Here is a 12,005-nt window from a genome sequence, read left to right as displayed (position 1 = left end):
CTTTGGAAATGACAGGGCAGGGTGAGATTGCCTTGCTGAATTTTCTTCTTCAGACTAGGAACGCAGGAAGCTGCCTTGTATCCAGTCAGGCCACTGGTCCATCTTGCCTGGCATTGTCCACACTGACTGGCAGCGGCTCTCCAGGGTTTCAGGCAAGGTTTTTTCCAGTTTTATGTGGAGATGCCAGGGATTGAACCAGGGATGTTCTGCATCCAAAGCAGGTGCTTTACCACTGAGCCACTAGCTGTGGAAGAGTGCATTGAGCTTTCAGGCAATCCGGGACTTCCTATTTATTTCAATGTGAGGACAGCACTATGTGCCTGATGCAGAGATGTGTGGCGATACCACCTCCTATGTGGAAGTGAGTGTGTGGAAGTTTCCACTTGTGCAAGAGATCTGCACATCAGTGCCATCCTCCCCTATGTGCAAGGAGCTGCTAGATGGGAGTTATTATGGCTTGTCTTTGGGCACGTTGTTTTGACTACATGAGCCACAGTGGCTCTTAACAACTGACACTGTTTTATTTTATAAGTATGTTGCAAGCAACATGAAGTTGGTGGAATGTCCAGGGCCGATAGTCAGCATGAAAGGTATGTTAATAACTGATGAAAATGGAAGCATGGAAGTGCTCTGTGCCTTCTTTTCTTCAGATTATTTAAAAATTGTTACCAGATGTTCAGTACACTTGATATTAATAACAAAACAGGATAGCATTTCAAATAGGGTAAGTACTGGACAAAGTATATATAGGGAATGGGTACATATTCAGTTAACAGAGCATGATGAGATTCATCCTTTGATTTTAAAAGAACTGAGATATTTTCAGAGGCACTACTTTTCATCTTTAAGATCCCAGGGAACACAGGTGAAGTCCAGGGGAGCTGGAAAAGAGTGAATATATTACCAATTATTAAAAAAAAAATGTCAGAGGTACCCAGGGAACTACATGCTGGGGACTTCCATAGCTGGTGAATTAATAGAATAAATAATTGAACAATCTTTTTATGAAGTCTTGAAGACAGTACGGTGCTAAACATGACAAATGGATCTGTAAAGAACAAATTGAGTCAAACCAAACTGCTGGTGGAAAGATGTATTTATCTTGATTTTCTACAAGTTTACATTCATTAAGAGATTAAAAGCACATTATCTAGGTGTATGATTAGTTATATTCCTATCCCACTTTTCCTCCTAGGAGCTGTGATTTAGCATCATTCTAGCAAAAAGCCATTTAGTATGGATGTAACCAAGAACCAAAGGAGCAAGTTGTTTGGGGGTAAAAGACTAATGAGTCAGCTTGGGAAGATCACCTTGAAATGCAAAGAGGACCTCAAGGAGGAACAATATAAAGATTTAGATTACAAGTGTTTCTGGTGAGCAATCAAGAGCAACAGCAGGGCAAAGACAGATCTTTGACAGCATCTCCTGTCGTTCTCCAGCCTAAAATGATTGTGCAGAAGACAAGGCAAAAAGCAGCATTCAGCAGAGGGTTTTGTGGAGATCTCTGTGGCAAGAGGCATGGAGACTCAAAATAAAAACTCTGGGTCATGGCATGCACATGGACCAAGGAAAACAATATCCTGGCATCTGTCTTATTGTGCAGGAAGCAGGGCCTTCCCAAGACATTCTGAAGTAGAATAGCAAGTGGCTTCCCACCCTCCACGTCAAGGTGTATAGTAACCAAAGCCAGCCAAGTTATTTTGGCACATGAGACAGAACATGCCACAAGCCCCTCTCCCCATCCCTGGCAGTAAAAATACAACAACATATTAAATTAACCATTTGCTGCTCTTTCATGGCACCCAAAATTGGCTGCCTGAGGTGATTGCCTCACTAGGGGCTGGCTCTGGCAGGAAGTTAAAGAAAGCAAATGGAATGTGGACATATTGCAAGGCTCATGTTTACAGACCAGAGCTCAGAAAGTGCTCTTGGCTAGAGTGTTCCTGGGCAAGACCACTAACTTAAAGCCAGCAGCCTTGGGTGTGAGTCACACTGTCCTTGGCATGGCCTTTTCCTTCTCTTGTCATGTCATTTTAACCTAATCCCACTCAGTTTTGAGAGTATCCCAATCAGTTCAGAGAGTTCAGATAAAAGTCAGGAACATTTTACTTCTCTGCATCCTTGCAGTTGAATGTTTTCATTCCATAATGATGCAACACAGTCTCAGTTTCTGATGGGTGTTCCTTAAAACACAAATCATAATTTCTGGAAGGTAGTCAAGAGTTGGGGTTCTTTAAGTGTAGAGTTTAAAAAATGAAATTATTCATTATTTTAGTTCTGCAATGTAGTTTTAACTGATGATGGTTTTAGATTTTGCACCTGCATTTTTCTGATGATGTGTTCGTACGTCTATTGATTTTATTGTGCTACTATTTTTAGTGTGACTTTATTGCATTTTATTATATTATTTTTAAAATTATACTGTACAACGCCTAGATAAATCTATTTTATGAGGTAGTAAATATTATTAACAATAGTAATAGCAATAGTAACAACAACAACAACAACAGTTTAAAGCCTTTATTTTGTTGCAGTCTTTTAGCTTTCGGTTCTAATTATTTCACTGATGATAGATGACTCAATTGCCTAATTCTGTTAAGTGGAGGCAATGGGGGGAGCAATCCTATGTTTCCTAGACAGCGTCTGGGCGACCATAGCATATTTCAGGCTGGATCTGAGGTTGGAGACAGTGCTCCAACCTTGGAGGAGGGGATCCTCGCTCCCTGCCCCTCCCCCTTGCAGCCAGCCAGGAGAGAACCACAGTAGCTGCCTCTCCAAGGTCGCAAAAGTGACCTCAGAAAGGTGGTGTTAGAAAAAAAAGGAGACTCCATAACCGTTGGCGTCTCAAGTTACGTAAGAGCCCGAGTGGTGGGAAAATATAGGCGGAGCAAAAAGGGAATCATACTGACGCGCTCATGACTAACAGCTTGGTAAGCTGATAGTGTCTGTTTATTGGATATTGACTTAGTGAGCCGATGTACTAACTGTTTCATTGGTTACTGGTAAGAACAATAGAAGTGATATGATATAAAGGGCTTTTGCACACGTGTCTCGGGGTCCAGACTGCTCTGCACCCGTTTTGCAAAACGTTCAATAAAATAGTGTTGGATCCACTGCTGCCTGCCTGGCATTCTTTTCTTCTAAACCGAAAGCAAGGACTTTTTATCTAACAGTGGTAAAGGGGGCATATCTGTGGGTGGGGAGGGGGGGTTATACTAGGCCTCTCCAGCCTCCTTCCCTCTGCAGCACCCCAGCTAGATGGGTGAAAAAGCCAGGACAGTTAGACTGGTGGGGACGAGGGAGAGGGCCTTCTTTGTGGTAGTCCCCACTCTGTGGAACTCCCTCCCTAGGGAACTCTGCCATGCCCCCTCTTTAATGAGCTTCCGCCGCACATTAAAAATGTGGTTGTTCATGCAGGCATTTGGAGTGGGTTAGGGTATTTTTAGAAATATGGTGTTTTTATTGTAGGATTTTATTGTTTTAAACTGTTACATACTTTGTACATCGCCCAGAGTGGCTGGGTGACCGGCCAGATGGGAGAGTAATAAATGTAATAAATAAATAAATAAAATACAATCTAGCTAAAATGCAGAGCAAGCGGGTCAGTGGAGGCAATGATGGCCTCCGCTGCCCCTCCTGCTCTGCATTGGATACTCCTTAGCTTTACTCACTCTTTAGATCAGGTATTGAAGAAGATGCCTGTAACTTCCAATGTGCTTGGGGTTCCTTTTACATGCCTGTCTTGCAAATGTTGGAAGACATCTGCTCAGCAGTAGATGGTAAGGTGTTGAAAAGACATGAGAAGGGAAGTAGGATTGTGCCCTTAATGGAGTTATTCTGGTAAGAAAAAAGCTGAAAGAAGCAGTGAGAAAACATAGGAAGGCTACAGATGATGTCTGGATGCCCATAAAATACTGTGAATAAGACAGGGCAATTGCACAATAAAAGCCTTGTCTGGAAGCATCCAAAGTGAATTCAAATGAGGGATTCATTTGGCTTTATGTAGGATCCACCAGTTAGGATGACTGAAAGTGCTCAGTTAGAGTGACAAGGAGAAATTCATCGAGTGAGGCTCTTCCATGTCCATGCGAGGAAGAGCTCCACCTGATAAATTTCCAGCTGCTACACAGCTGTTAACGACACAAGAGCCTGGCCAGGAAAGAAAAGAGTTGCATCCCTATTTTAAGACCAACAAGATGGGTTCCAGTGTGCACGTGGAAATCATAACGTTGAGCAGTTTTTAAAGGAAATCAGCAGTAGTGAAGCCAATGAAGACTATGATGTGCTTTTCTTGAGTTCCCATACAATATGAGAAGCAGTTAAAATGGACAATTAAGTGATTAACAATGATTAGCACAGCAGGAAGCGAGGTCTCTAGGTAGTCTTCACAACAGCATAACAATAATGTTATTATAATGTTGTAGAACGGCTCTGGTCTGGATAATAATTTACCTTGTAATTTCAGAAATATTAGTGGCTCGTTGAATGTCCTTGGAAAACTTAACCATAAAATATCTCAAATAAATACACCTTTCTTTTAGTGCCCCTGCTTAGACAACTTCAAAGATGATGGCTGTTTGTCATTATGTCCTGCACTAAGTATTATAAAGTTGATATGAGTTACAACAAAAGGCCAGCTCCTGCTGTTAACTTTTTTAAACTTCTCATTCAGGAACAGAGCATTATTAACTTTAGTTTCTCTGTGCAATTACAGTGCCTCCTATTGCTACAACGGCAAAATGCAAGCAGAATTTAGTTAAAGGATATAAGCGTCAGAAAGGAGTAGGTGGCACCTGCCTTATCTCACATTAGGGCTTAGTAAAGAAATAGGAAAACTTTTGCAAGTCATATCTGAAAAGATATGTCAAAGTATTATTTACTGATTTCTGCATTTTTAAATCCCATCCAGGCTCAGATTTTAGCTCCCAGGGACAGCTCTTATTAAAGAACAATAAAACACAAAGAACATCAAATGACAGTAAAACACTAAAAACGGCAACAGACTAACAGAAGAAAACAGCAGCAATTTATCAGTGAAAGCGGACAAAAGATTAACAAAGTCCCTGCCTGTGGCCAGAAAAATAAAAGACTTGGCACAAGATGTGCCTTGAGGAGAGAGTTCCAGAGATGAGCACCGCTACTGAAAAGGTCTTTTCCATAGCCCCACCCGCCTCAACTGAGAAGCCAGGGCCTCAGGGCCAGACTAAACATTCTCCTAACCAGGACTGTTTTCCCTAGCCTGGTTTGGATCGGGAACATAGCCCTTTCCGAGAGGAGGGGTTAAGTCCTGCCCCCTCCCCCGTTTTTGTCCCAACCAGGGGTTAAAAAAAGAGGAAAAGTCTCCATGGATTCCAATGGAATCAATTAGGAGAATGTTTGGCAGGTCCATGTGGAAGTAGGGTGAGTCTTGTGTGCGCATCAGGTAAAGCCATTAGCCCAGGGATGGGAAACATGTGGTCTTCCAGATGTCGTTAGACTGGAACTCCCAACATGTCTCACCACTGCTTGTGCTGGCCAGGGCTAATGAGAGTTGCAACCAAACTACATCTGCAGGGCCGCATATTCTCCACCCCTACATCAGTCCCTTTCAAGTCCTCCGTTCCACATATAGACTACACGTGGAGTGGGGAGCAGGGCTGCCCCCCACATGCTCATGCACCACAATGGAGAGAACAGCTCTAACAGCGCCCAATAATAGTCATCAAAACCATGTAGGAAGAAAGCCAGACTATAAAGCACGTGGTCTTCGATGTCTATATACTAATACCCAGAGTATGGGAAACAAACAATACAAACTTGAACTCTTAATACGGGAGGGAAATTATGACTTGATAGGTGTAACTGAAACTTGGTGGGATGGCTCTCATGACTGGAATACAGCAATTGAAGGATATAACTTCTTCAAAAAGAACAGAAGGAACAAAAAGGGAGGTGGAGTTGCACTATATGTTAAAAATACATAGCTCTGCACAGAAATACAGGGATGAGCTTGGCAGCCCCATCGAGAGCATCTGGGTTAAAATAAATGGAGCAAAGAATAAAAGGAACATGGTGGTCGGAGTCTACTACTAGCCACCCAATCAAGGAGAAGATGAGGATGAAACTTTTGAAAAGCAAATTGCCAGTGTTTCAAGGAAGCAAGATGTAGTAGTAATGGGGGACTTTAATTTCCCCGATATGTGCTGGGAGACAAATTCTGCAAAACATGGCCCCTCCAAGAAAGTCCTGACTTGTGTTGCTGATAAATTCCTCCTACAGAAAGTGGAGGAAGAAACTAGAGGATTGGGTATCCTTGATTTGATCCTAGTCAACAGAGATGACTTAGTGGATAAAGTAGCAGTTACGGGAACTCTGGGGGAAAGTGACCATATTATACTTGAGTTCTTGGTTCTAAAGGAAGCAAAAGCTGAGTGTAGCCAAACGCGTACCCTGGATTTTAGGAAAGCCAATTTTAATAAACTCAGAACAATAATAAGTGAGGTCCCATGCAAGCGACTCAAATAAGAAAAGGAGTCCAAGATGGGTGGGAGTTTTTAAAAAGGAAATTCTAAAGGCACAATTACAAACCATTCCAACAAGAAGAAAAGGTGGAAGACAACAGAAGAAGCCAATGTAGCTTCACAAAAAACTTAAAGAGATGACCTGAAAACAAAACACACATAGGAAGTGGAAGGAAGGCCAAGCTACAAAGGAAGAGTACAGGCAGATAGCATAGAATTGCAGGGATGGCGTCAGGAAGGCTAAAGCTGAGAACGAGCTGAGGTGAGCGAGGGATGCTAAAAGCAACAAAAAGGCTTTCTTCAGCTACATGCAAAGTAAAAGGCAGAGGAAAGAAAGGATTCAGCTATTAAAGAAAGATGGCAAAATGATAACAGATGACAAAGAAAAAGCAGAAGTGCTCAATTCCTACTTTGGCTCAGTCTTCTCCCAAAAGAGGGTCTATGACCCCCCTGGCAAAGGCGAAGTACAGGCTAAAGGGGCAGGACTGCAGCTTGAGATCGACAGACATATGGTCAAGGAACACCTAATTACTTTGAATGAGTTCAAATCTCCAGGGCCAGATGAACTGCATCCTAGAGTAATAAAGGAACTGGCAAAAGAACTCTCAGAACCGCTGTCTGTTCTCTTTAAGAAATCATGGAGGACCGGTGAAGTGCCAGATGACTGGAGGAGGGCTAATGTTGTCCCTATCTTCAAAAAGGGTAAAAAGGAGGAACCTGGGAACTACAGACCAGTCAATCCCTGGGAAAATCCTGGAGCAGATGATAAAGCAATCCATCTGTAAGCACCTTGGAAACAATGCAGTGATGACTCGAAGCCAACATGGATTTGTCAAGAACCAGTCCTGCCAGATGAATGTGATCTAATTTTTTGATCAGGTAACCTCCCTTCTGGACTGTGGGAATGCTATGGACATATCTTGACTTCAGCAAAGCTTTCGACAAAGTGCCCCACGATATCCTGATGAGCAAACTAGCTCAAAGTGGGCTAGATGAAACAACAGTCCGGTGGATCCACAGTTGGCTACAGAATCGGACTCAAAGAGTGCTTATCAGTGGGACCTTCTCAAACTGGGAAGAGGTAACGAGCGGGGTACCGCAGGGCTCAGTCCTGGGTCCAGTGCTCTTCAACATTTGTATTAATGACTTGAAGGAGGAGGTGCAGGGAATGCTGATCAAATTTGCAGATGACACCAAATTGGGCGGGATAGCTAATACCTTGGAAGACAGAAACAAAATTCAAAGTGATCTTGATAGGCTGGAGCACTGGGCAGAAAACAACATAATTAAATTTAATAGGGATAAATGCCAAGTTCTGCACCTAGGAAAAAGAAACCAAATGCACAGTTACAAGATCGGCAATACTTGGCTCAACAATGCTACAAGCTTGGAATTGTTATAAATCACAAGCTGAATATCAGCCAACAATGTGATGTGGCTGCAAAAAAGGCAAATGCTATTTTGGGCTGCATTAATAGAAGTATAGCTTCCAAATCCTGGGAAGTACTAGTCCCCCTCTGCTCAGCACTGGTTAGGCCTCATCTGGAGTATTTTGTCCAGTCCCGGGCACCACACTTTAAGAAAGATGCAGACAAACTGCAGAGGGTTCAGAGGAGGGCAACGAAGATGATCAGGGGACTGGAAACAAAGCCCTATGAGGAGAGACTGAAAGAGCTGGGCATTTTTAGCCTTGAGAAGACTGAGGAGAGATATGATAGTGCTTCAAGTACCTGAAAGGTTGTCACAAAGAGGAGGACCAGGATGCAGGACACGGAACAATGAGCTCAAGTTACAGGAAGCCAGATTCCGGCTGAACATCAGGAAAAACTTCCTGACTGTTAGAGCAATATGACAATGGAACCAATTACCTAGGGAGGTGGTGGGCTCTCCCACACTGGAGGCTGTGAGATGAGGCTGGACAACTATCTGTCAGGGATGCTTTGATTTAGATTCCTGCATTGAGCAGGGGATTGTACTTATAGGCCCTTTCCAACCCAACTATTCTATGATTCTATGCATGTGTTCAGCAGAACATCTGAAAATCGCCTTCCCCCCCGAGATTTGTACACATGCAGGAGCTCCACGCAATTGGGAACCCTGTGTGAAGTGCGATTGGAGTTCCTGATTGTGTGGAGCACCCCTATGAATTAGGTTGCAATACTGTACCCACTCACCTGAGAGTAAGCCCCATTGAACTCAATGGGACTTCTGAGAAGATATGTAGAAGATTGCGCTGTTCCCCTTTTCAGATGTTGAATGTGCAGAGATCGAGGTGGGACCAGGGGGGGCGTGATGTTGGGGGCAGGACCATGGGCACCCCTCCTCCCTCTTGCATGTGCTTCTTGTACGAGAGGAGGGAATGGCTGAGAGAAGCTATTAACTCACCTTTCTCTAACCTGGTGCCCTCCAGACATGTTGGACTACAACTCCCATCATCCTCCAGCCAGCATATTTTGTCATCCAACGCATCTGAAGGGCACCAGGTTGGGGAAGGCTGTATTAACTACAGCACCTTCCAGGACGGTTTTGTATTTCAAAGGGCTAACTGGGAACTGCTGGGAAAGGGGTGTTACCTCCGACTGAGTTCTGAAATCAAGGGAATGCGCCTGCGAGTCCAGTCAGTCCTATATCAAACAATGTAATTTGGGAAGATCTTAAGATTGCTTTAGAAGCTATTTTAGGCCACTTTCATCCACTGTTATTTTTTTCTGGCCCTGATGCCACAGTGCCTTTAAAAGCAGCATGACACAGAAATTTAGCAGGTGAAGCTTTTCCAGGCATGGAGATAAAGTAGTAAGAAAAGTTTCATCTGTTGATTTCTATGTGTCAGACTGCTGTACAAGAGAAAGCACCGTTACACACAGGAGTCATCTACTCATGTGAGCAGTGCAACATGTGAGCTGGGTAGAGCTTACACTCTCACACATCTCAGCTGCTGTAATTTTCACAATTTGGAAGCAGTACATTCTGCCACTTTGGAGATCAAGGAAATAGCCATGGCTAAGATCCAAGTTAACCTGACCCCAGCTCTCTTGCCACCTGAGGCAGGAGGAAACATGTGCTGCCACTGCATCATGCCTGTTCCTGCTGCATCGAACACCCCTTCCACCCCCATTGCATGCCCCCCTTGCTGCCACATCGGCACTTCTGGGTGTGGGGCTTTTGTGAGAACTTGGACAGGTCTTGCAAGGTCCAGGTGAGCTCTCACTAGGGCTCTGCAGCTGCTTTTTCTGGCTGCATGGAAGCAAAGGTGAAGGCACAAAACAAGGAAAACAGAGTTCAGAGCCCCGCTGGCTTCTCGCTGCAGCAAATTCCACAGTAGAGTGGCTGGCAGGGCTCTCCAGAGCACCCACCAGAGGTGGCAGGGCAGTGCGGTGGCGGAAAATGGCACAACTTGCTTCTCCTCCCACTCTGCCGCCTGATGCGAGTGCCTCATCCTGCTTCATGATAGGCCAGCCCTGCCTGACACCCATTTTACAGTGCATGTGGAAGTAGCTCACTTCCAGGAGCAAAACAAGCAACTGAAAGCTTCTGAAAGGAGTGCGTAGACTGGATTCAGAACCAAGGACCATGTCTACAGCAAAGGAAGATACACATATCTTGAGAATCGTGGAGCCTCCTGGCAGTTCGTACTATGAGTCTTTCTGAGGAGTAAGCATGAACATCAGGGGTAGGCACATCCCTCACAATTGGCTGTGCTTGCTAGGGCTGATGAGAATTGTAGGCTGAAACATCTGGAGGGCCACAAGTTGCCCACCCCTGATGTACAGAAATCCTTTCCACGTTTTGTTATCAGCCATGTAGTCATGGGTGTGGTTGTGGGATGCAGCCTTCATTCTAACATGTTCTTTCAGACAGAGTCTGGGAATGACTCAGGTGAGTAATCCTTTGTTCGGTTTAGGCTCCAGCCCTAAACATATTGCCTAGGGAGTAATCCATTGTAGTCAGCAGGATTTATTTCTAAGTAGTCATGCTTAGAATTGCACTGCATGTCATCATGTGAGATACAATCCCATTCTTCTGCCAGTCTTCTGGCTTGGTTATCTAGGCCTATGTGAGTTGCTCATTATCTAGAAGAGAGCCCCTTCAAGCTACAGTGCTGTTGATTTTTCCATACTCTATAGCCCCACGCTCCACAAAAACTGGAGCCTAGCTTCTGCTGCATGTGACATACACGTTTCTTAGCTCCCACCCCTTACGGCTCAATCCTATGCACACTGACCTCTGAGTAAAGCCCACTCAACCAGAAAGGACATACTTCTAACCAGACATGTACAGGACTACATTGTGTAAACCTGTTCTGTTCTGCCCCCTATGCCTGTTGTACTCCTTTGACTTTAGCCAAGATTATAAAAAATTGTCCTGAATGGCTGCTGGAATGTATTGATAGTGTTGTGGCTCAGAGACTGAGCTATGAATCCTAGGGTACTACCAGACAGACAGCTCCTAGCACTGACAGTCAAAAGTCATTGTGCAGCCATTAGGTCTTCTCCTCCTTAATGGACTTTTTCTGGTAAGAAAAAAGATGGAAGAAGAAGTGGAAAACACCAGAGGACTGGAGGCTACAATCTGGACCCCCATATGAAATTCCGTGAATGAGGCAGGGTGACTGCATAATAAAAGCCTTGTCTGGAGGCACCTCCAAAGTGCCTAGAACTTGCCAGGTGATCTTAAGCAAGCCACTCTCTCAGTTCAACCTCCATCTACAATATGGAGATAATAATATCAAACTTGACTACAAGAAAAGAAGTGTGAAGTGTTCTGAACATTTAAAAGCACTATATTAATGCTTATTATTATAATATTATTACTGGTTACTTCCAAAAGGCTGTAATAATGCATTGCTCATCCAATAGGATTGCCACATTTTTAAAAAATCTGGCATGACTCATGGGTGTAAGAACTGTGTGGCAGGAAGAAATGCTACAGGGGCTGCTGTTGCACAAAGCTTCCCTTCACCTGTTGAATGTTGGGGTTCCAGAAACCCCAAGAGTCCTGACCAGAAAAAGAGGGCAATTCTCTTACGTTTATCGATTCTCTTGAAAGATTCTGCTTCCCACCCTGGTGCTTTCCAGATGTTCAGGGCTTCAATGCCCATGAGCCCCAGCCATATGGCTAATGGCCAGGAATTCTGGGAGTTACAGCCCAAAACATCTGGAGGGGACCGGGCTGGGAAAGCCTGGCCTACACCATCACATTATTACAGATATAACTACAACTTCCAGCGTCCCCGGCCAGCACGGCCACCGCACATGTGGAGGGCACCTGGTTGGGAAGGAGGGTCTATTCCGGCGGATCCCTGTTCCGCTGAAAATGCCAGGGATTGAACGGGGACGTCCCGGGTGGCGCGCTATCGCCCCTGAGCTGCTCCCCCCGCGGCAAGCGAGCAACAGCAACGACGCGAGATTCGGCTCTGTGTGCAACCCACCCCAGCTTCCTCCGGCGCAGGCCGCGGCGCGGCTGCTCCCGGGGCGACAGGCCGCCGTTAGCTGCAGTGTCGGGCTG

Source organism: Heloderma suspectum, chromosome 1 (assembly GCF_057233095.1).
Source record: "Heloderma suspectum isolate Gila_16-S chromosome 1, 16-S_ref, whole genome shotgun sequence".
In the NCBI taxonomy this organism is placed as follows: Eukaryota; Metazoa; Chordata; class Lepidosauria; order Squamata; family Helodermatidae; genus Heloderma; species Heloderma suspectum.
Note: the sequence above shows the minus strand (reverse complement) of the source record.